Here is a 21,984-nt window from a genome sequence, read left to right as displayed (position 1 = left end):
CTGGTGCCACTTCTTAGGAGTTACATGCCACCCTTCCTGGCAGGACACCTGGGAAGTTGTGTTAATGCCTCCCCACCTAGTCAGCCAGCCTTCAGCTCCAGCTCCCTGCCGTGTGCCAGCATCTTTAGGAAAAAACAGTTCCCAGCATCACTGAGAGGCAACGCCTAATGTGACATTTGTTCCTAAAGAGTAGCTGTTTTGTCTCTTCTTAACTATTAGAGTTTCATTGAAAAACTGGAGACCTGTAGGGGTTGAAGGAGGCAGGCAGCCTTATAGGTGTGCAACTCCTTGACATTTGGTGGGGGCTCGGGTGGAAGTGGGGTCTGTTTGGCAGAGGCCAGACGGCTCAACCAGGGTATCATTTGTATATGGGGATATGGGGTATATTCTTAAGGCACAAAGGACTTGCGTTCGTCAATATCTCTCTGGCTTTGGTGACAGATGTCCAGTCCCAGCTCTCCTTTGCATTCTAAGCACTTCCTCTCCCGCAGGCCCGGAGGCTTTTAAGGTGGGTGGGGTAGGAGTTAGTCAATGACCCGCCATTGCAGTTGCAGTAATAACAGTTTTTTAACCTAAGGAAGACTGGGCTGCAACCCGTTTTATTTTAATGGGGCTTTTTTCACCCGTGGATAATGGCCTCTTAAAATTAGGTAACATCGTTTCTCCTCCCATTCCTATCTTTTTCTTTTAAACCTTAGTGGAATCCCCTTGGTTTTACCAGGTTGAATATTACCATGAAGCCAGTGGCTGACGATTTAACTCTGTAAGAAAATACATCCCTTGATTCTCACTCTCTCTTAGAGTTCCTTTCCTCTGCCTTGGTTTTCCTAGTCCTCCCCACATCCTGCCACCCCTTGACCCTGGGTTTAAGGTGAGAGTGGGTTTTAGGAGAGTGGGATGGGGCCAGAAGGGGAGGGGAAGTGCAGCCAGAGTTGGGTGGCTCAGAACTCGGGGCTTTCAGGGCGCCTGTCCCGGGTAGCTTTCCCGCTTAGGTTTTCTAATTCATGAATGCGGCCTCGCTGCTTTTCTCTTTGTTCGCCCACTGCCCAGCCCGGACGCCGCTCTCTCATTTGAAGCTGGGTGTTTAACATGCACAGCAGACGCTGGGCCAGCATCAGCATTCTCCAGGCTTCTCCCAGGCAAGGCCATAAATTGGTTAGTTTGGGACCCTCTGCTTCTTCTCTCCCCTCCTTTTAAAAATGGAGTTGGACACAGCATCCTGCTTGCTCAGGCCCCCCTTCTCTTTTATTTTCTTGTACACAACATCTCGATCGCCACCAATCGATAGCTGGTTAGCACAAATCCCAGCCCCTGTCACTTCTACCTGGCTTGGCCTGGCCGCCCCTTCTCCTCCACCATCTCCCATCCCCCCAGTAATTAAGAACATATTGGCCAAAATGGGGTGAGAAAAGTTAAAAAAAGAAAACCCGATTTAGAGAATTAATAAAGAAACCAGTAGCGCTTTGCAGACTGTCTTTTGAAGGACCTTAAGTGAAGAGGAATTGGGTGGTTTTAATGAGGTTTTTTTTTTGTTGTTGTTGTTGTTTTGTTTTTTTTAGGGTATTGCACCTCTCACTCCCCAGTCGATGCAACTATATTCCTTTACAGAAAAAAATAAATGAAAAGATGCAGGCTGTGAATGAAGAAATGTCATTAAAGAAATGTTTTGTTTTGCTTGTTTCATTATCATCATCAGAGGAGGGAAAATATTTTTTTGGAAATAGACGCTAGTCATTTTAGGGTGGATTTCCCCTATAGGCTCAATGCAGCCCTCCCCTGCACACAGGAGGACAGAGACCCCCTTTGGGGACAGGCTGGGGGCTGGCCACCTTAGAGGCATCAGCAGGGACACCCACTTGACCTCTTTTGTTTTCCACTCTGTGATATGGGAAGGACAGTTTCCTAGATAAAGCCCTGAATTGAGGCCACTCACAGCTTCTGCAGCCTTGGTGCTGCTAGTTAAGGCTTTATAAGGTATCTACATCCCTTTGCTGCTCCCTTACTGGTAGTAAATAAGGATGATTAAACTTTTCATTATGATAACACCCTACAGTTCCATCTGCACATGTTGTATAAATAGGTACACAGAGCCTTCAACAGGCCCCTGAGTCCCCTGGCTGAAAATCAGAGTGAAGTGTGCCACTTCGAAATAGAGTAAAAAAAAAAAAAAAAAGAAAAAATATTAAAGTAAAACGTTTAGCTTTTCCCTAAATGTATGCCTATGTGGTCCCATCAGCCAAGAAGCAGTGGTGTTCAGCGGCTTTGAATAATACCTTCTCTAGGTTCCAGCCCCAGCAAGCACTTTCTTTCACCCACCCCCCCAACCCCCTTTCAGGCAAAGCCCATTTTTGTAATGATATTTTATTTTCTCATGCCGTAAAACACGCCAGTACTAATGTGATTAAATATTAACACCGTTTCTGAAATTCTTCGCTCCGATGACAAAATACTAGTCAGTATTTAACAAAATGATTCGTGCTCGGATTGGAAAGAACGAATAAGTCTTCAGAACTGCACAAGCCGTGTAGCCACTGGGACGTGCCCAGATTGTCTTATGGGGTTTAGATGTCCTTTGGAGAGGAGGGAACTCGACTAGCAAGTTGCAGTTCTAGAAAAGTCTAGGCCAGAATGACATGTGATTATAATTTTTTGCCAGGAAAGTGAACCTCTCCAAATTATGCTTCCCCTGACTTCTTAATCAACCCACCAAACAACTTTTATATAATGAAACTCTACATCTCCTCCTGAGGTTCTGTTTGCACAAAGTTGGCGGGGGGGAAGGGTGAGATTGTGCAAAGGGAAAAAAATAATACAGCCTGAGTTTGGGCCTAGTTGGACATCTATTAAATCAGCGAGGATTACATGAATTTGCAACTGGTTTGCAAAATCATTCACCTATCTTTGTAATAGATGTGTGGCGATGAAGGAATTTCAAAACAGACCGAGAAGGAGAAGTAATGATAGATTGTAGATAAAGGATATTAAGTCTGAAGAAGTTATGTTTCCCTCCCTCCTGTCCCTTCCTTATGATTTTCAAAACTTGAATTAACCATAGTCTGTTACAAGTTTACCCTTGCCCAACTTCCATTCTGTTGGTTGCTTTCTGTCTTAAAATGGAGAGAAGTCGAGAAATGCTCTTTCACATACACTGAAATGGGAGAGGTCTCTGTATTCGCTTCGCATGCAATCCAGCCCTTTTTGGAAGTATGACATTTTTACAGTGATGCGGGAGAAATTTTTGGAATTTCATGCTTCCCTCAGTGTTCCAGTGGGAACACAGTAAGCAGTGCTGAGAAATCCAAGGCAGGCAGGATTTGAACACTGATTTTCCTTAGACATGGGGCAGGCTTAGGGGAGGTGGGGGTGTTCTAGTGCTGTTTTTCTGAGTCATTTCCCCCACTCCCTGCACAGTGGAGAGAATTTTAAGGCTCACTCAAACTTGTTTGGGAGAAGGCAAAGAGCCTTGCATTCCCATTTCCCTGTGAAATCATCCAGAAAGGGTTGCATGCCTTCATGTGACTTTTGCAGCCTCCGGAAGATGTAACCCAAAACTTCGCAGGTGTTAATCAGGGGTAACGTAAACAGGAGCCCCCTTTGTGCAGCTGACATTAGGGGCTGCCTGCTCCCTGGCTAGTCCGGGACATTCTACTACTGTTCTTGGTGCTTGTTTAATATTTCATGGCTGTAATAAACCTGTCTTCTTTGCCCGCCTCCCGACATAAAACCCCAACCTAGCACACATCTGCAATTACACATTTCTACTAAATATTAATAAAGGACAAGGATGTTTTAAAGGGCTGAAGCTTATCGGTGTTGAACTTGTCATGGTTTTTGCCACTGGATTTTTCTGGCTGTTTTGATTTCAAATAGCCACTGCCTTCTAATATGTAATATATACTTAACTATTCATACACACACACACACACACACACACACACACACACACAATTTGGGCAGATTGAAGGGCTTTCCTCAAGGATAACTTTCTTTAATGTAAATTCATTTAGATGTCTTGTGAGGCCCCTTCAGACCGGAAGTAAGAGACTGTTGAAATGTACTTCTATTTTATTGAGGTTTCTAGGAAAGGAGTGAGGGTTGGTTAATCTAATTTCTCTTTCTAGCAATGAAATTCTATGGTTCCTGATATGATTTTGTTTGCCTGGCAGAGGTATTTAAATTTCCACAAAGAATCTTAATAGGTCCTGAAAATAGAGCTGCCCTCTCCAAGAAGTTACTTGATACTCCCTGCTGATATAAAATCTACATCTTTAATAAACATTCTGGGAGGACCAGGTGAAATTAGAGGAGGGAAATTCTTCGCACTGTGGAAGGGCTAACTTGAATATATATCCTTGGAATTTCACTGGGGCTTCTCAACTCACTCCATGCTGGAAGATTTTAGCAAAATCACCTTTCTTTCCACTTGTGTGACAATAACATCCGTAGTGGTCTTTGCCGTGGGAGTGAGTGATCTCCTTTGCCGAAAGCATTTAGAAGATAAATACTCCTAGTAAGGAATACTGTATTTACCTCTGGTTAATTTTAGAGATTAAAGGGCTATCGCTTTATGTAATAGGATCAAATGTTTCGGGAGTGTGCGAGGGGCAAGCAGTCCTCCCCAACACGTTGCAACATAAAAACACCAAACCCTCTCATGCCAGAGGGGACCTGCGTTTATTGGGGTCCCCCTTGTAGCCTTGCAGCCATTCCTCACTGCCCCCCTGCTTGTTCCACCCAAGTCTTCAGTCTGGAGGGGTTGGAATAGCCTCGCTTCATCTTGACTTAAGTCAGGATTTGAGTTGCCTGGCCGATGTGTTTGTTTTAGGACGATGTCTATTTTTAGGCACGTCTTGGGTGGACAGATTTGAGTGTGGGTTTTGATTGCTAGTGGCTGAGATGTTGATATATACATGAGTGCGTGATTGAGAAGAGACATTTGGGGGAAAATTTTTTCAAGTTTCTTCGCCTTCTCGCACACGCTGGAGCCAAACGACGTGGTCTGAGGGGCCGGCTTGAAAGAGTACAGCAGTGGTCGGTGTCGGGTCTGGGTCTGTTGCCCACGGAGGAAAGCGGGGCCCTGTGAAGGAGTCCCCCTCTCTCTCCCCTGCTCCACCCCAGTGTACGCACATATACATATGCATGGCCACGTGTATTGTATTTTCATCAAATCACCCAGCTACTTTTCCAGTTTACCCTTAATCTCCTTTCTGAAGGCCAGGAGAGAAAGAAGCTCTCCATGGCCTTTGCTGGCAGGTTCTGATTCTGTAGAGGACTGAGTGAGCGCAAATCCTAAAAATAGAGTGAGGAATTTGAAGATCGTAATTATGAAATCTTGGCCTCCCGGGCCCCCGGGGCTGTAGGTGACTCTGGTCTGCAGGATTTCGGTAGCAAATGCACAGGTCGCCCCTCGCGGGTTTTGTGCGAGGGCATACGTGCAGGTATCTCGCTGGCTGAGTTCAGCTAACACCACTCTTTAGCCAGGGAGGAATCTTTGAATCAGTGCCCACCCCCCCACTCCCCCATTCTCCCTCCCAGCTGTGGGAAGCGGACCCTGCTTCTCACTTATGGAAATTCCTCTCCTTTATTGTAATCTTTTGGTACCAGCGACGTGGCGGAGATGACGCTGGGCTTTCGAATTAGTCACAGCCTTGTCTTCAGGGACCCTCTGTGTTCTGATGCACAACAGCGCAGCTGACGGTCCCAAACTCTGTACCCCTCAGGACCTGAAGGCCGAGATGGTTCTGGGGCGCTGGCACCTTTTGTTCAGTGGGTAGTCCAGCGCCGAGGTGGCCCTGATCATTTTCTTCCATCTTCGGACAATGCTACAGCATGCATCCAAACACGCCGCTTCACCCCCAGGAATCGGTTATTTTAGGGTGTGAGTGAGAAGACACCTGTGTTGTGTGCACTTCAGGGGTCGCGAGCTCCAAACTTATTTTGTAACCGTGACTGAAAAGCAGAGTTAAGTTTAATTGATTTGAGTGAGGAGGGATGTTTGGGAGACATCATTCTCACAGGGTGTGCTCATCTCAGGCCGCTTTGTTTGCTGGCCTGCATTTTAATCAGTGGCCTCTGAGGTTTGGGAAGCAAGTGGAGGGTCTGCTCCCGACATGGTGTTTGCCCAGAAAGGACATGGGGTGCAAGTGGCAGAGAAATTGCCACAGATTTCCAAGGGGCTCTTTCTAACTTGTTCCTGATAGCTTCAAATTTTGGCCCTACAAGGCTATGTCGGATTGGCACCACTGGCACCTACTGAATGGGGGTCCGTCGTAGCCACCGTGTCCCAAATTCTCATTCTCCCCTTTGAGAAAGCTGCTGGTTTTTCATAATCACCGCTTCCTTGAGAAGCTGGATACAGAGAGAGAACTTTATAGTGATTGTGTGCGTATCCTTTCACAATCTTATACATCACCGTATGGACCCAAATGCCCTTTAAACATAAAGACAATTGCATTTAACAGTTTGGAGGTCTGAGCGCGTTCATGATAACAAATTGGCTCTTTCCGAATGTCCCAGAAGGAGAATCATTCATGGCATAGATTTGTCCAAAAGAGCGGGGAAAGTCTCAGTAAACATCCCAACACAAACTCACATTGGTGGGAGAAAGCAGGTTTTTAGGTTCTGATCTTTAAAGCTGAGGGGTCCAGCGACATCAGCTTGCCCCGCTTCCCCTAGAGCTGGTAGGATCTGCCGTGTGACTCAAAGTGTCCATCTTCCTTTCCATCTTCGATCCCTCTGTGGAAGGTCTTAGACTCCTTATGAAATGTCTGACCCTGGGATTCAATCGTTGGAGCTGTCTCTGGTTTTTGGGTTGCAGTCTGACTTGGTGTTTGGTTTGGGTGAAATGAGGTACGTTGGGCAATGGTTTGCGGAAGCAGGGAGACCCTGTGTCAAAGGCAAATTTGGGGTTCATTGCTGAGGCTGGCCTTTGGAAAGTCGAGTGCTGTGAAGACACTGGTGGGGAGGCACCAGGTCTTGCATTTATGCTGCGTGTCTCAAAAACGATCTCTGTGGCTGCTCAGAAATAGACGGCGCTTATGCCTTTGGAGGAAACGTGGACTAACTGGTGCTGAGGCCATTCACGGTCTTTTTCCCTTGCTCCCTCTTCCAGTAGCCTGTCCTGCGAGAACTACGTGGCCCGGAGATGTGTTCAGTTCTGAGAGTTTAACGTTCGTTTTTTTTCCTTCTCATTGCTGATAATAATTGAAAGAGTGTTGGGGCACAAAGATTTCATTTGATCTTACAGCTCAGGGCAGAAACGTCTCTGGAGCTACTTGGTCTCAGGCCCTTCTGACACAGCTGGCTCTGCGTGGCGTGTCCCGGGAAGCTGTCTGCCCCAAGTGGAGGGCCCTAGTGTGGTGTTCCTGGACGTATGTGGGAGCTTCTGGAACGTTCATGAGTGACCAGTTAATGAGTGAACCCTTCCACAAACACATTTGCACACACACACACACACACACACACACACACACACACACACACACCCTGCTCCCTGTTCCTTGAGTCATCCAGGGCAAGGTGAAATGTCAAAAAGATATGACCCTTTTCAGTTACCATGAAGCAGTGTTTTCAGATGCCCTTGGATCTCGGAACACAAGCATTGTCGAGTGATTGGCAACGACCACCAGGAATAAAACGCTTCTGAGGGACCATCTTATGATGGGAGATGGGTGGGGGAGGCCGCAGCACACACAGCCGGCTTTGAAATCCCCAAAGCTGAGCCTTCCACAGAAAGCAAGGGTTGGCTGAGAACTCGCTGAGAAGTACGTGGGTCTGTCCTGTCCACGTGGGCTGTTTCAGAAGTCCTTGGAAATGTTAGGGCCCGTGTCCTGATGTGGATACTCGGGCCTCCTTTCCTATGAGCCAGAAACACCCCCAGTTAGGAAGACTGGATGGGGATTGAGGTGTGGATTGTTTTCTCAGGGTGAGGGCAGTAGTAGAGGGGGAAGAAGTGCATCCATTCGAATCGAAATGTTATTTACCGACACTTGGGGTTTAGGAGTGGAAAATCATTTATAAATATGGAAGTCATTTATATAGTACCTCCGGGGTGAGGCTGGGAGTGAGTGAATTGCTTGGGGGCTGGTGTCAGCCATCGTAAAGGACAGAAAGTTCTTGGCTGAGTTCTCCCTGCTGGGCCTGGGGCTTCCACATGACTGCAGCTGTTTTGGGGGAAATCGATGTGGAGGACCCAGCTTGGGACTCCTAACCGCATGTGGGTCTGTTAGCAATCAGGGCCCGTTTCTGTTTAGTTAGTGGCCGAGGCAGACGCACGGGGCAGGGGGGATGAAGACCCAGATGGGCCCTGGGTGGGTTGAGCCCTAGTAACGTGCCTGTGGCTAACTTCTCCTGAAGAAGAGACGGCCCCATGAGGCCTGCTACAGATGCATTGAGTTTCACAGATGTGCCCAGATTTTTCCATAAAAGAGGGATGATGGGGTGGGAAAAAGGAGTGACCTTTCCCCTGGTGATCCCATAAAGTGACCACCAACCAAGGCTTTCCTCCCAGTACTGAGCCTCTTCAGGGATAATCTTGCCTTTCACAGACCTCGCAGGCAGGTCCCACTGCCTTGAAACACAAGCAATGCCCTCCCACACAATATGTATATTTTTCCTTTTTTTTTTTCCTGAATGGTAGGCAAAAAGAGAACGAAAGTAAGTGACGAATTCAGCAAGAGGAAGATTTCCCCGACTCGAAATAAGCCAAGTGTGGAAAGGAGCTAGAGAAATGAGCGTCTCCTTTTTCCTCCCCTTCGGGGGACCCACGGTCCAGCCATCAGCAGCCCTTAATGCTTCTGTAGTGAGGCCTAATTGGCTCAAAACAAATTGACCATTTTCATCCCTTGCAATGTGACTTTTGGTGCTTGTTTAGTATTTGAGGGGAGCGAGGCTGTGGACCAAAATTTGGCTTTTTTAAACAGGAGCAATTTCACGATCCTTATGCCGTGACTATTTCTAAATTGTCTGGGCATAAAGCTCTGGATGCCTTCTGCCGGTTTCGGCTCAAGTGCAAGCATGCACGCACACACCCACCCACCCACCCATGCACACACACACGCACACATAGGCTGGAGAAGTCGTAATAAGAAATGCAAAAATAAAGGTTTTGTTCCCCCCCGCCCCAAGAAGAAGCTCATACCAAATTTTGGCCCCATTCAGTTTTAAGTAGAAGCTTATTGATCTCATGTGGTCAATTTTTGCCGAATTTGTAATCCTGTTAGGCCTCGGGGAGAGGAATGATTAATTTACTTGTACATTTCACTCTTTTGGGTCAGTTTAGTTAATAAGCATTTATTTTGTGCTCAGTGTGTGGGAAGCATTTTGCTGGGATTGAAATTGTGTGTGTGTGTGTGAGTGAGTGTGTGTGTAATGAGTGTGAGTACATACACTAATGGGCCCACTTGCCCACCAGTGAATAAAGGCCCTCAGTCTTGGGTCCCACCTCCTCCCCAGGAAGAGAGGACGAGTGGCTCTTCAACCATCACTTGTCAGGGAGGGGGGAGAAAAAGCCCAATGGTGCAACAAATCCAGCCTCCCAGGGCCTTCGAGAGAACAAGAGAACATGGACTTCCTTCTGGTGTCTTGGTCCCGGAAAGTTTCTGAGCATTAATTCTTAATTGACGGGGAGCTGAGCGCTGACATGGAGAAGAGTTTGGAATCTTAAACCACGTTGGAGCACCTTCCATGCTGCTGCTTGACAAATGGTGGTGCTGGGGGTATGTGTGTGTAACTTTTAGAGAAACGCGTGGTTTGACTTCCAAAGAAGGAAGAAAAAGTATGCATACGTCTCTAAAGCTGGGGTAACGAAAAACAAAGCAAAACAGCCCGTAGCAGTTTTGGCTTTTCGGAACACTCAATCTCAAAAGTGGAGCCTGTGTCATTTTGATGGTGCAGGCGTTTCAGTGGGTGGGGTGGGGGGGTGTCTCTGGGTGCTCCCCTCTTCCTCCCTGGGCTCCCCACACAGCCTTCCTGTTTTGCTGCTTCTAGATGATGGGCTAAAATTCCACTTTTATTATTATTATTTTCTAAAGACAGGTTTTGGCCATAATAGTTTTGGAGCAAATGGTTTCCTGAGCACCCGCACCCCCTATTTGCTTAATTCCTCGCACACATTTTCCACTGAGGCCTTTGCAGAGTGAGGGTCGGACTCACTCTGTGAATATTTTCGGCACAGAGCCAGCCTGCAATGAACTTCAGGCTCTGAGGAAACAGGCATTGGGAGAGATGAGGATACAATTTCTTTTTTTTATGTGGGCCCGTTAAAGTCTAATGGACATTGGTGTCTGGCCTTATATTTGGAGACGGTCTTTATCTAACCCTTAAAACCAGAGTCGTTTCCGGTAATTACGACACCCCAGACTAGACCACTAAATCTTCCAGAAGCTTGTCTGGAAGATGGTGGCGGCAGGGGTGGGAGGGACCGAGGGGCACACCTGTTACCTGTATCTGCTATAATTACGACATTTCTAGACTCCTTGTTTGAAAGGAAAAATTCAGGGACTGTGTAGTTGCGGAAGAGAACACCCTGAGGCGTTCTGTCTCCTGGCAGCGAAATCACAGGGGCCCCCACTCTCAGTGCCCATCATAGCCCCTGCATTTCCTAAATGAATTAATTTAGCTCCTCGACATTTGGTATTAAGTAAGTAGTTATTCTGGGAATCCAAGAGAGAAAAGAGCTGGAAGACTTTTTTTTTCTTTTTTTTTTTTAACTTTTTGGAAAAAAGAGAAAGTGTTGCATTTTGAAGTTTGAGAGGACTGGGCATCCATGAGAGTGCTGTCATAGGGGAGGACACGTTTGGTGGGACGTGGCAGGACGTGGCAAAGCCGCCTGGCCCCATCCTCACCTGTGATTTTGCTTCTCTACGGAGGGGCTTTTTCCATTGTTAAGAACCTCAGAGACCGCAACACCCCAACTCCCGGCAGTTTGGCAGTATTGTTTAGAATATTCTCGCTTTTCAAATTGAGAGAAACTTAGTTTAATGGGAAAATAGCAGTATTACTATCTTGGTGATATTTGCTTTAGTGTTTAAAAATAGTTTGTTTTCATATCCTTTCATCCTTTCTTGTTTGCTTGTTTGATGGAAACCCGTGAGTGTGTGTGTGTGTGTGAGTGTGTGTGTGTGTGTGTGTGTGTGTGTGTGTGGTGTATGGGACCAGTACACCCATCTATGCACATGCAGGTAGTCAAATGGTTGCAATTGCGCACCCCAAAATTGGTTGCTATTTCACAGATGGCTAAAGGGATCCAGAACATTTGCTTTTAACTTAAACCATCTTGTTCCTTCCTCCCCCGTCAGTAGACCACTCCCAAAACGCCCACCCTCACCTCCCTCAGCAATATTTATTTCTTTCTTAAAAAAGGCATGCCGGGCCTGTTTGCTGAGATCCCTGTTGGAATTGATTTTCTGGGGTTATGTATTAAATGTGTTTGAGGGCGATTTCAGCCCTTAGCCCGGTCGCCCCAGTACTAATGGTAGCAGGGCCGATTATAGAGAGGCAAAGAATATTGTAAATGGCTTATGCAGAAAAACCATTTAGATAAAAATGCAATTTTCTCTTCTGCATAGAGTGCTAAGAATTAATAGCACATTCTTTCTAAATGGGTATTTTTATATTATATTTTCCTCCTAATGAAATTCTTTTCCCAAACAGGAGCATGTTTCATTTGAAACTTTAGAGTAAAATTGATCTGTTTTTTAGCCTGCAAAATCTGGTGTCCCTTCTCTTCCTACTTTGTGCCCAAGATTTTTGAAGTTAGATGGTGCACAGGATGGGAATGGGGGTTCTGTCACTTCTCTGTCCTCATTAAGGCTAAGGACAGGGAGAGGGGCTGGGTTTGCCCACATTTTGTTTTTTTCTTCCTTTCTTCCTGGGGTGAATTTGGGGGTATTTGATGGTTTCAACAAAGAGAGAAACTGGTCTTGAAATTTCAGCTCCTTGTGCCTGGTCACCCCAACCCTGTCACCTTCCCTGAGCAGGAGGCTCATCTCACTTGTCCCAGGGAATTTCCCAGCATTCTCTAGGTGTGTCCCTTTCTCCCTGGCTTCTTCATTACTTCAGGGGAGACCCCTGGCCAGTCCCTGCTTTCCATTACATGACGGCTGTGAAAGAGGATGCTTTCAGCTCCCAGGCACCCTCAGAAGAGGCGGTTGCTGTGGGCCGGCTCTCCGCCAGGGCCTATGTGGCCATTTTGAGAGGAATGGAAATTCCGAACTTCTTAGAAGACCGACTTCATGCATTCCAGCAGAAGCTTGCGGCGGCCTCGTTGTGGAAAGTCTTTGAGAGTTTATTGCACTGGCTGCCGTGGGCCAGTGTCTGCTGACCCAGTTTTTCCTGCCTGGGTATCTGTATGCGGAGATGTGGGTTAGACCTGCGCTGGCAGTTTAGATGTCCAGACGTGACAGCAGTCGACGCTGTCGTGTTGCCGTAGATGACACATGTGTATAGTTCTCACTGCTGAAGTAGCACGAAGGTGAAAGTTTAGGTCAAGTTTTAGAATGGGGAAGAACTCCCATGTTTGTGCCCCATCTCCATAACATTTTCCAGCTGAGCGATCGAAGGCCCAGTGAAGGCAATCAACTCAGCCAAGATGACACAGCGCAGCTGCAGAATAAGGATAGGACTATGTAGCTGACCTTGACCTTGCCTCACTGCTTCTTGACCCCTTTTATCTGGGAGCTAGGATCTGAATTTGTTTGGCTAAGTCTTGTGCAAACTGGGGCCAGGGTCTTCTTAAACCAGAAGTTTGCAAGCCTTTTGCAGAAAGCACCACGACACACATGCCTGACGACAGCAGCCCTTGCTCCCCTTCCTCTTATGGAGGTGGACATTGTAGAGGAGACAATTCTTGACCTTGGGGAAACCGCAGTCGTACCGGATCCTGCCAGACAAACGGTCGGGTTTCAGGCCTGGCCCTTTGACTTTTCTGAGCTGCGTGACTGTAGCCACTTCTGTGCCCCAGCTTGGTTTCCTCATTAATAAAATTGAAAAGAGGAAAAAAAAATTTTTTTACCTCATAGAAGTATCGTGAGGACTAAGTGGGATGCTTTTAGCTAAATAGGACTAAATAGGATGATCATAGTGATGTAATTAAGAGCACAGGCTCTGGGGCTAGACTACCTGTGTTCCAACCCTAGCAACTCCACTTCCTAGCTGTGTGACCTTGGGCAGATTCCTTAACCTTGCTGTGCCTCCATTTCCTCCTCCATGAAAGACAACAATAATAGTTCCTACCTCATGGGGGTGGGGGGATTCAGTGAGTTACCATATACACGAGGAGCTACTCAAAAGACTGCCTGACACAGAGCAAGTGCTGTGACAGCACCAGCTTTCATTGGCCACCTTATTAAGGCAGTCTCCTGGCCACCTACTGTACGTCAGATGTTTCATAGGCAGTGTCATATGATTGTTCAAAGTGCAAGATGGCCCTGCTGTTATTGTTTGTTCCATCGTGGGGATGATGAAACGAATCCCAGAGAAGCGAGGTGGCTTGTCCTCGGCTATCGAGTGGTACAGGCTGGAGGGGAACCACACCAGGCTGTGCATCAGGCGCCTGGCACTGGGGACTTGCCGTGTCACAGGGCAGGGCTGGGCTGGAACCCACCACTCCTGCAGCAGTAATCTCAGGCCTCGCTGTTGGACCCTTTCCTTGTTTGGAGCAGTCAGACCCCCTGCGGACCTCGGTGAGCTGGTCCCACCCCCGTGCAGCCAGCCATAGTCAGGCACAGGTGGCCGGTGGCGGGATGACAGTGCCACGATATTTCGGTATTTATCTTCCCCTTGACGGCTCTCCCTGAGCACTGAAGGAACAGTTCCTAGGTATGTGTGAGTAATGGTCAACCTTTTTGTTAAAGGAATTCATGAGATGAGTCGATCTTGGCCTTTGAGCACTTTGCCAGGAGCCTGTGCCCACCATAAACAATCTGGGAGCTGACAAGAGAAAAATTAACCCCCTGTATCTGGTACCTCAGGTGGGTCTTCCGGAACCTGGCAGGCTTGGGCTGAACAGGGAGAGTGAGAGCAAGAGTGACTGAGCTCCAGGTGAGGTGGGAGGGTCTAACAGTCAGGCAGGCCTGGGTTCGAATCCCAGCTGTGCTACTTGTGTGCTGTGTGACCTTGGGCATGTGGTTCACCTCTCTGAGCCTGGGTTTCCTCACCTGTAACACAAGTGTAATCTCTGTGCCCCGCTCAGAGGGTTGCTAGAGGGGTTGGTGAGCCTAGTGCCCTGGGGGCAGCGAGCAGCAGGATAGATTGGTGAGAGCAAATGCTTTGGAATCAGCTGGAGGGGTGTCATTCTCTGATCCCATGGGAGGCCCTTGGATAAGTCATGGCACCTCTCTTAGCCTCAGTATCCTCTGCTGCAAACCGGGCAGAGTAACACACATCCTTGAGGGCCCTAGCCGTGGTCCTTACCCCGGAGTGATATGGTCCTCACCTCAAGGGAACACTTGTCAGTGTCTGGAGATGTTTTTGCTTGTCACAACTGCAAAAGAGGGAGGCTGCTACTGGCATGTAAAGGGTAGAGGCCAGGGCTGCTGCTAAACTCCCACAATGCACAGGGCCGTGTCCACCTCCTTCTGCCCCAACAAAGAATTATCCAGCCCAAAAGTCAAAAGTGCCGAGGTTGAAAAACACCGAACTTCAGGGAGGGATTGAGATTAGATTTAAAATAACACTGAAAACACGGTAGCAAAGTCTGAATTCAAAGTGCCTGGAATATTTATTCATTCAACAAATGCATACCAAGCCCTTACCCTGTGGCAGCACCGTTCTAGGGGCTGGGATGCAGTGGCGAATCAGACAGAAAAAAGCCCCTGCCCTCATGGAGTTTACATTCTAGGGGAGGGGACAGCCAGCCAGCCAAACCACAAAGAAGCATGTCGCAGAGTGAGTAAGGCCAGGAACAGGAAATTAGAAGAAGGCTGGGGGGCAGGGGGTGGTATATGACAGTTTCTAGACCGGGCCACTAGGGAGCCCTCTGTGAAGTGGTGACAGTGAGCCAAGACCTGAAGAATGAGAATGAGCCGGCCAGTGGTGTGCTGGCAACTAACTGATCAACAACCTCCCTCTGGGGGAGGAGGGAAGAGAGATACTTGAAGCATTGCCGATTCCCCTGGTGTAAATACTCCCTTCGTGGCCCATATCAAGCTCCCAGTGTACCGTCAGCTGTCAATCAGCTTGCAGAATTCCTGGATATTTAACAGTAGATTCCCTCACCCCCGGATCCAGCCCTGTCAAGCTCTACAGGAAGGGTGTTCCAGAAGAGTGGATAGCAAGTGCAGGATCCCTGAGGCAGGACTGAGCTGCCATGTTCCAGGGATGGGGAGGAACAGTGTGGGGGGAGAGACCGTCCCGACGGCACACAGTAGGTGTGCAGTTAATGTGGGTTGTATCTGAGCCCAAAGGATCTGAGAAAAACGTCTGTTTCCTTCTCTTCCTTCATGCCCTTCTGAGGAAGCAGAAACTCCCTTCCAATAGTTTGGCGGCGCCTGGGCCACCGGTTAGGGCAGGGGGTGTCCTCCCCATCCCAGGACAAGGTGCTCAGGCCCCAAGGGGGGGCTCAGCCTGCCACAGGTGGGGGGCGTGGGGAATGTCCGTTCCCTCCCCTATCTGGCCAGGCCACGATTTATGTCCCGGACCAGGGAGACTCTGCTTCCTTCTTTTCCCAGGCATTGTTCTCTGGGCCTGACAGAGGTCACCCGGGCAGGAAGGTACAGGCCCTGCTGGGGCCAGCCTGAGGAGGCACAGAGGGGCTGAGCCCTGGGTGACCCGGGCTGGCATCCACCTTCTGGAAGCTTTTCTTTTCCTTTCCTCCTTGATTCTCTGAGTCACAAAGGAATCATAACAGGCTGCAGTCACCGAGTGCCAATCACGCCAAGCCTCGTTTTCATAAATGAGAAAACTGAGGTTCAGAGAGGCCAAGGGACCTGCTTAAGGTTGCCCAGCTTGGAGGCAGAGTATGGATTCATACCTGGGCCTATCTGACTTGGGAGCCTGTGCTCAGAACCACTAAGGACCAGAAGGGACGCTGATTTCTCAACAGATGCTCGAAATAAAAACTGACTCACGGTCTCGCCCCCTCCCAGCAATTGCCAGCCATGTCATTGACTATTCAAATCTTCACCATCTGTTCTCCACCAGTGAAGGGACAGCGGCCAGAGGCCCAGGCCTTGGGGCCCAGGAGATGGCTTGGTGTGATTGGGACAAGGCCGTGCAACCTCTCTGAGCCTCGATCTGCCTGCCTGTCAAATGGGTCAATTCTGGTCTCTCCTAGGACCCTGTGAGCAGGGAGTATCTGTCCCCTTCTTTTGGTGTGCCCTGCACCACATGCCAGAACCATCGTTGTGAACAAAACAGACACCATGCCTGTTGGCGGAGGGAATTACCCCCATCACGAGTAGATAAAAGGGACAATTGCATTAATGTTCCCCGGGAAATTGGCCAGTGTAGGGAGAGAGGGTCTGGGGTGGGCCCTTTGACCAGGTGGTTGTGACGTATGAGTGGAGATGAGAATGAAGACAATGTGGCAGCTATCCCCAGTACCTGGCACTGGCTCGGCCACAGTAGGTGCCCGATGATTAAATGAACAAAGAAACGGGCTTTGTCAACTGCAGGGGTGCACCCCTACTTGGTCCCAGGGTTGAGGGGTAAGTGCCCTGTCCAGAGATGGCATGGCACCATGATACTCCTGAGACTTAGCAGGGGGGATAGGTGTATCCTTTAGAGGGGCAGGAATGGGGGTGGGTCAAGGCCAGGATCCCAGCCCCCATGTCTGCAGGGATGCGTAGGGAAGGGAGGTGGCCCTCTAGATCGGATTTTTCTAGTTCCACTTGCCTCCTTTCTCCATTCTCAACACTGGTTCCTGCCAGCCCCTCCGTTCTGTGGGTTGTGCTTGCCTAAGACCTAGTGACCCTAGACACAGCCACTGTCCCTCCCGAGGCTTGTTGCAGACATCAGGCTCCGCCTCACCATGGTGGCTATAAAAGGATGCTGGAATTTCCTCTGTTAGTCACCCAACTGCTGGCCACTAGAGCTGGCTATTACATCCCAGACCTCCGGGAGGAAGACAGCGCAGGAAGTCAGGGCCTCAGTTGTAGCAGCTCTGCCTCCCCCTGGACTGGTCTCTTTACTGTCCTGGGCCTCAGTTTCCTCATCTGTTTTCTTTGGTCAAACAGGGTCATGGTGAAGATTACGGGAGAAAATGAAAAGCACTCAGCCCCGTGTCTGGCACATCCTAGAGGTCGCTAAACCTTGACATAAATACAGATATTTTCTACCCCTTGGGCAGGAGGGATCGGGATCGTACAGGGGGAAGAGGTGACATGCTGCAGAAAGTGGGGAAGCAGGTGCCCCTTTATAGGGTCCCTCATTGCCCAATGGGCAGTGAGAAATTGGCCTGCAGATTTTTGGAGGATGAGCTTGGGTGTGGAGGGTAGAGATGGTGGCCCCTGTGTTTGGCAGAAATTCCCCAGATGACTAGATGTTTTGAAACTTAAGTCATTGAGAAAATGGATTTGAGATTTAAAAAAAAAGAAAAATCATGTATTTTCTGGAGCCCCTTAGAATTTTCAATCCCCTGGCCCCGTAGTCCCACTTCTTCGATTCTCTCTTTGTATATACGGTGTGGAAAAACAGTCCCTTGCTAGTGTTAGGTAACTTTTCTAAAAATCATGGCAACAATGCTCATAACATATTAAAAATATTATTCTCTCCTTCTACTTTGTGTAGAGATGGTGACCTGTTCTCCATGGGCAGTTAAGAAACAAACCATGTGTATCCCTTAAAAACTGTTCCTGGCTGGTAGGCAGCCCCGATAACTACTACCTACTACTTTGTCATGGGTCTGGGTCACTGGCTTGGGACAGAAAAGACAGACCCTGCAGGATTTTCCTTCTGTTTCTCCCCAAGTCCATGCGACGGTGTGCAAGCCCGTTGGCTGGAGATTTCTTCTAGATTTTGCTTTTGGAAAGAAATCTCTTCTGATTCTCTACCTCCAGCATTAATTACAATTTTAATCAAACAAAGGTGGGGTGGTGAGGAGAGTACATAGGGAGAAAAATCCTATCTCTGCCCAGACTGGGGTATGTCCTCATCCCCCTTGAATTTTAAGGACCTGGTGCATCCACTCTTTGCATGCTAGTCCCTGGGGGACAGAAAAATACCTCCCGCTGTGGTTCCCCAGGTGTTTGCTCTGGTCTCCTTCTCTCCAGCCATCACCCCCTCCTCTTTTTCCTTCTCTCCCTTTCATTCCTGAAACAATTGTCCAGGCCAGTTCCTTTGGGCCCCTCCACATTCCCGGCCAAAAACAAAAACCATTCTTAACCCCCATGACCAGGCCTGCAGTCATTTTGTCTGGTATGTGGCGTCTGCCTAGAGTGGGGTGGGGGGCATGCATGCTTCCAATTTATATTCTGGCATGCCAGCTTCAAGGGGAGCAGGGGCTGAGGAGGGGGAAGGCCTTAAGGAGCGGGGAGCCCAGAACCACCAGATTTCAAGAGAGGAGAGAGCGGGTGAAGGAAAGACCACAAACTCAGGGGTCCCAGGCCCGGGGTCTGAGGCCAACCCAGGGGCATGAGAGGATTCAAACCCATGCAGACCAGGCCCAGTCCTTCACACCCCCAAGCCCCTGCCCCCCGCCACTTATTAGCCACCTTGTGTGGACTTTGGATTTTACTCTGTATTCTATTTGGTTATTATTATTTTTAATGAGGTCAGACTGAAAATCCATCTGCCTGGGCAGGCCTGCCTAGGTTAGCAAGCAATTAAACTGGAGACTAACCTCTTAATTAGGGTTTCCCTGTGTAAATCTCATTTGATAAATTCTTTATCATCCTTGGCTTTAACTACCGTGAGGCTTGGAGAGGGGATTGGGCTCCCTGTGGGACCTCGAGATGAATCCCCCCCAGAGAGGCTGCCCCTCTCTGCAAATGGGGGGGGGGTGGCACCACCAGCCAGAACCTCCCCCCAGGAAGGCCTGCAAGAGAGGCCCCTTTCAGAGTTAATTAATCAGAAAATCTAGTGGTGCCCAGTGATTCTGGAGAACTTGTCTGCCACCTTTTCATTCTCCTGGTCCCCCTCTGCCTCCCTTCTAGGTCTTTCTTTTAAAAAAATGATTTTGGGGAGGGTGAACTGAGCTCTGCTAAAGGAAATGTGCAGTCTCCCCTCCTTCCTCATCACCACCCTGCCACTTCTACCCAACCTGTTTGTGTGGATGGTTACTTTTTTTTCCTTCCCTTTTTTAAATGCAAGTGCGGCTGGGAGTGGAAATGTCAGGGGTCAGGCTTCAGGCAGCAGGGAGCATGGGGGCAGCCTCAGCTGCTGTCTTTGCCATTCAGGAGAAATCAGAGCTGAGCTTAACCCTTTGGAGCCCAGCTCCTGCCTGTTCTGGGCGCTTCTTCCTACTCTTTTCATTAGAATTGGGATTTTGTCACCGGGACTCCTTTTTCAGGGTTGTAGGTGGGGTAGGGTGGGGCAGTCACAGCAGCATCCTTTAGAAGAAGGTCAGGATGCATTTGTGGTTCCTCTGCATGTGCAGAGCACTTAGGCGGTGCTGGGACTGGGCTCCAGATGCCACTCATTTGGACAAGGTGGGTGGGGCAGGCCAGGCCACTTTCACTGCTTTAATCCCATCAGCGTCCCAGGAGACATCCTTTGTACAGATAGGAAACCAAGGCCCAGGAGGCGTGGTGATGTGTTGAGTCTCCCAGCTTATCACAGGCGGGGGTAGGGTTGGGGCCCAGGGCTCCCTGTTCTGAACCCTTGATTTCCGTGTACCAGAGGTCCCTCCCCCCGCCAGGAATAAGAAGGGCTGATTTAAGAATGGCGTTTTGGCTCCTTACACCACTCTGCAGTCTTTGGAGGGGGAGGGGGACCAGTTTGAGAGGCAGGTATGACTCATTCGTGGTACCATCACACCCCTGTGAAGCAGCTGCTTCTGTTGACCCATTTCACAGATGAGGTAAGTGAGGTACCAGGAGGGAAAGGGAGTGCCTGTGGGTGTGGCTGGTGGGTGGGAAAGCCGGATCTATCCCCCAACTTTCTGCCCACTGGTCCAGGCTGCCCCTCAGCATGGAGATACCAGCAGTCCCTGGAGACTGGAGAAGCAGTACAGAGCTCCTGTTCACTGGGTGTCTTTCAACTCCTGTAGTTACCTAAGGGCAATAGCAAGATGGATGGTCTGTGAAATGGGGCTCAAGAGAAGATGCAGGTGGCCGGGATTTATCAGGGTGACAGGGGGCCTGGTATAGCAGTGGCTTAGGTCAGCACCTGGCTGAGCTGCCCCCAGCACACAGGGCCCATATGTAGTGATCACAGATGTTCTCTCTGTACCTCGGTTTCCTCATCTGTAAAGAGCGGATAATGGCAGTGTCAACCTCGTGGGTTCTATGGGGGAGACACTACATCTGTTGATACACATAAATCCTTATGATTCGTGACTCACACCTGTTAAGCATCAATATATACTAACTTTTACTATTATTATTTATTCCTAATCTTGGAGAAAAAGAAATGTAGGCACCAACTAAGTCCTAATGGGAAGAAACCCGATGTTACGAGGAGCACCACCTCAGAGAGCCAGGAATGTGAGGGTTTCCAGTGGGAACCAGTGAGAGCTGGGAGCGGTTGACGTCGGAACCTGGTCTGTGTGGCTCTGGCAGGTCACCTCACCTCTCTGTGCTCTGATGGTAGGGAGTGAAGGCTAGCTTCCTCGGTTGGCAATGGGATGAGTCTGGACCTGGCGTCTGCAGGGCGGTGGGCAGAGAAGGATCTCCTTCCTGGCTTTGCCCTTAACTGGGCAGTGGCTTTGGGACCCACCCTGCTGGCATTGAAGCTTAGAGGAAGCGATACACCCAGATGTGTTTTGCAGCCTCCAAGAAAGCTGCTCAGAGGTCATGGATTATTATTAGAATAATAGAAAGTGGTATAATTTCTCTGAAATCTGAGCATGCAGGAGGCATAGCACGTGGCAGCTCCATGTCTATTCAGGGGTCCGTTTGCTCTGTGTCTGCCCTGGAGAGGGCACCTTGGGGGTGGTGAGAGATAGTCATGTAGATGAAAGGACCAAGTTGTTGTGGGACCTGGCTTTGCATCTTGGTGCCTTCTTTTGTTGTGTGGCCTTGAGCGAAGTCATGTTGCTACTGTACACCTCAGTTTTCTCGTCTCTAAAATGGGTATAGTAGACTTCCTACCTTACAGGATGGCTGTGAGGACTAAGTGAAGTGAGGCATTCAGGGTGCCAGTCTGGGCTCCCACATGATGATGCCATATACTTGGTCACTGGTCACCTGTCACCGTGACAACAACTCAGACCAAGCTGAGTTTGGAAACGTCCTTGGAGACGCCTGAAGCAGAACTTGAATTCTCCCCATGCCGGCTGGTGGCCTCCCTTCCTCCCTCCCTCTGAAACCAAAGCCCAGCATCTGTTTCCCCAGGAGCTGTTTAATATTCTGCCTTGGTAAAATGAACTCACTGGAGCCACCCGAAAACAGCTGAATGAACCCCCGGCGCCCGGCGGCCTTTCAGAGCGGCTCCAGACCCCCCTTGGGCCTTGGGAGGCTGACAACGACAGCAGCTGTGGGAGAGGGGCGCCTTTTTCTTCTTGGTGCCTCAGGGGAGACTGTGCCCCCAAATGGGGCTCCTGGAGGGCTGGGTAGGGGGCAAGCTGGAGCCTGGGGAGGGGTGGCCTGGGTTTCCCGGCCTGTTTGGGGCCTCATTTGTACTTCTTGGCTCAGAGGTTCTGTGTGTGGGGCCTTCTTAGGGAGGCTTAGAAAGCTCGGCCTTCCCCTAGTTCTTCAGATCCTTTCCCACCCCAGCCTCAAACTGTGCCCAGTGGAGGCAGGAGGCCCCAGCTTGCAAGTAGCATTGTTGGACGATGATGATGGTGGTGATGGTGGTTATGGTGGTGATGGTGGTGATGGTGGTGATGAGGATACAGGGATAACAGCATCCATTGAGCACGGCCGGGTGCCAGACACTATGCTAAGC

At 49.2% G+C, this 21,984-nt stretch overlaps 1 protein-coding gene across 2 annotated transcripts in view; it reads left to right on the top strand.

Annotated features, from left to right (window-relative positions):
• Positions 1 to 21,984, top strand: part of MN1 (MN1 proto-oncogene, transcriptional regulator) — a 49,343-nt gene that overhangs the window by 6,721 nt on the left and 20,638 nt on the right. The gene's annotated exons all lie outside the window — the stretch shown is intronic.

This window comes from Rhinolophus ferrumequinum, chromosome 25, assembly GCF_004115265.2.
Source record: "Rhinolophus ferrumequinum isolate MPI-CBG mRhiFer1 chromosome 25, mRhiFer1_v1.p, whole genome shotgun sequence".
NCBI lineage: Eukaryota > Metazoa > Chordata > Mammalia > Chiroptera > Rhinolophidae > Rhinolophus > Rhinolophus ferrumequinum.
Note: the sequence above shows the minus strand (reverse complement) of the source record. Positions and strands in the feature narration are given on the sequence as shown.